The sequence below is a fragment of the Colobus angolensis genome, unplaced genomic scaffold (assembly GCF_000951035.1).
Source record: "Colobus angolensis palliatus isolate OR3802 unplaced genomic scaffold, Cang.pa_1.0 Scaffold247, whole genome shotgun sequence".
NCBI lineage: Eukaryota > Metazoa > Chordata > Mammalia > Primates > Cercopithecidae > Colobus > Colobus angolensis.
The window spans coordinates 2974038-2976963 of record NW_012115677.1 but is presented as its reverse complement, the minus strand read 5'-3'; the positions used below and the strand labels follow the sequence as shown (position 1 = coordinate 2976963).

Sequence of the window (2926 nt, the reverse complement as noted above, 5' to 3'; positions counted from 1 at the left end):
CGCCCCCTCGCCGGAGTCCCGCCCAGCCCCGCGGGGAAGGAGATGAAGAGCGCGCGCCAGGCGGGCGCCCAGATCCCGCCCCGGCCGGTGAGGCGTGTGGTACGCGTGGCAGTCGTCACCGTACATGTCGGGTGACGGGACCGGGGACACTAAGAGGCGAGGCGGTGTGGAGCGTCCCCTTCCCGCGCCCTTTTGAAACAAATGCCACCTTCCTGCTTCCTCTGCTTTCCCAGTCTCAGCCAAAAGGCTCAAGGACTGGGCGGCCCTACGCATGCACACTCCGCGGTGTCCTGCTGCGAGCACGTTCTAAAAACGCTTCTCTGTGACGCAAGCCACACATTTTCCAGGGTCAGAGAGCTTCAGGAGTCCCCGCTTGCCAAACAGTGGTACGTAAATACGAATGCTGAACAGTGGGACGTGTGGCCCTAAATAGTATCACCGAGACGGCGGCCCCAGGAGGAGAGACGTACTGCCTTGTACTGGCTGTGTGCCTTTGAGTGAGCTATTTAACCTCTCTGAGCCTCCATCTCTTTACTAAAAAAGGAGCGTAATATCTGCCTCAGTTGCTCTGACATGGGTAGTAGAGCTGTCTCTGTTGGCACAATGCGGGGGACATACCAGATAGTAAAGGGGATTTATTTTTACCATTATTGCTTTTTAAAATTATGTCCTTATTAAGATTTTATCAGAACCACTTACCTGTGTTTTCCCTGAAGCACATTTTACCAAAAGTTTGAGAGAAAACAACGGTTTTTGGCGGTTTTATAACTATTTGAAGTATTCGAGTATCAGCAGTTCTTCTCCCACACTGACTGTAGATTTTAGAAAGTGTAAGGGGTACGTAGCTTTGTGAACCCCGAAAGTTTGAGACAAGTCTCGATTAATGTATAAAGTTTATCTTGGCAAAGTTGAGAACACGTGCGTCTCTATATGTAAGAAGCAGAACAACTTGAAGCAGGGAGGAAGGCTTCCAGGTTATAGGTAGGTGAGAGACAAATGGTTGCAGTCTTGAGTTTCTGATAAGCCTTTCCAAAAGAGGCAATCACATATGCATCTATCTCAGCAGAGGGATGACTTTGAATAGAATGGGAGGCAGGTTTGCCTTGAGCAGTTCCCAGCTTGAATTTTCCCTTTAGCTCAGTGATTTTGGGGCCCATGTTATTTTCCTTTCACATTTCGGTGAATCTTCATTCTCATGTTTTTCTGGACAATCACACGTGGATGCGGTATGGGACATTATTCTTTTGGCCCTGACAGCTTTGTCAAACCTGGTATCAGTGTGAACATCTGGAATTCCCATCTCTTTCTTGGCAAATTTCCAGATATCTTTGCTGAGTGCCCGAGGGGCACACTTCTTGAAGTCCATTTCAATGGGATGTGCTTGGGAATGTTGATGGTGTCACCACCTCATTGGTGGCTGAATGGCCCCCTTCTGCTTCCCACCCTTCTGCAGTGCCCAAGTAGGAATGAAGAAAACAATTTTAAGTTGAATATTACACATTCTTAAAATAATCCATCAAACACTTCCACAGCTCTACTCCAGCTTCTCAGGTTGCCTTCTCCTTTCTTCTCTCCTTCCTTCTAGATTATTCCCTGAGCTCCAAAGTCTTGTCACTTTATCATGCACACCATTATTCAGCTTCCTCAATCCCTATTTGCAATTTTGCTGCTTTCTGCCTGAGCATGTCAAGATGCTCAGCTGAACATTAATTTATGTGAAAGCACAAAGGCCCAGCAGAAACTTGGAGACTATTTTAGCAAGATTTTTTCCCCCAGGAAGGAATCAACTGTTGTATAAAGTGCTTTTTCTTTTCTCCAAAGTATACTCACCATGCTTCAACCAATATATGGAGAATGTGCATGTAAAAGCACATATTAAGTGGTGTCAACTTTTGCTTCTTAGTCAAAGACTTTGGGTCCAGAAACTGAAGAGAACTTTTGAGGACTTTAATAAAGAGCCATATTTTCTGTTATGGTCTGAATGTGTCCCCTAAAATTCCTGTATTGAAACTTAATTATCAACGTGGTAGTATTAAGAGGTGGGGCCTTTAGGAGGGAATAAAGTCATGAGGGCAGAGTCTTATAAAAGGGCCTAAGGGGGTGAGTCTGTTCCTACCATCTCTTCTACCATGTGAGTGAAACTGCCTTTGAAAAATTATAACAGTGAGAGAATTCTGACAGTGAAAGAGATCTGACCTAACCAACTCCACCTTGCTTCTTCCAAGCTGCCCTTGTTTATTCATGAGCATAGGCCAAACTAACTTTGTGAGGAATTTAGTTTATATATTAACTTTGAAACAAAGATAACAGCTCCTCCATGAAACAAACCCCCAGTTTTCCTGGGGACCGGAACACCTTTGTTAAACTAACAAATTAGGCAGGGCACAATGGCTCACGCCTGTAATCCCAGCACTTGGGGAGGCCAAAGTGGGAGGATTGCATAAGTCCAGGAGTTCGAGACCAGCCTGGGCAGCATAGACCTTGTCTCTACAAAAAATGAACAAAATTAGCTGGGCATGGTGGCACGTGCCTGCTTCGTGGGGAGCATCAGTTGAGCCCAGGAAGTGTAGTTTCCAGTGAGCCAAGATCCTGCCACATCATTTCTGCCTGTATGACAGAGCGAGACCTTGTCTCAAAAAATAAGTAAACTAACAAATTAGCTACAAGATTAGAAATTATAACTCAGGAGTCATGCAGTCAGAGTCCACAAGATCACTGACCTCCGCAATTGCTCCTATAGATAACATTGCTATTATAAAACCGAATGTTGGTGTTTGAGTTATTTTTCAAACCCTGAATTCCAATGGACCAGGTAGAACCACACAGATAAGTAAAATGACTCATCTGGTCTTGTGGGCCCCACCCAGAAACTGACTAAGCATAAGATGACAGCTTCGACTGCCTTATTTAAGGGGAACGTGTGGGC

The 2926-nt window shown here is 45.4% G+C and overlaps 1 protein-coding gene across 2 annotated transcripts in view; it reads right to left on the bottom strand.

Annotated features, from left to right (window-relative positions):
* The window catches only part of PDK1 (pyruvate dehydrogenase kinase, isozyme 1), a 41438-nt gene extending 40885 nt beyond the window's left edge, over window positions 1–553 (bottom strand). Inside the window, exon 1 of one of the 2 annotated variants that reach the window (XM_011945956.1) lies at window positions 209–553. The gene's annotated coding sequence lies outside the window, so the exon portion shown is untranslated. The remainder of the gene's footprint in view (window positions 1–208) is intronic. The other variant, XM_011945958.1, reaches the window with a different exon arrangement.
* Window positions 554–2926: the final 2373 nt, after the last annotated feature.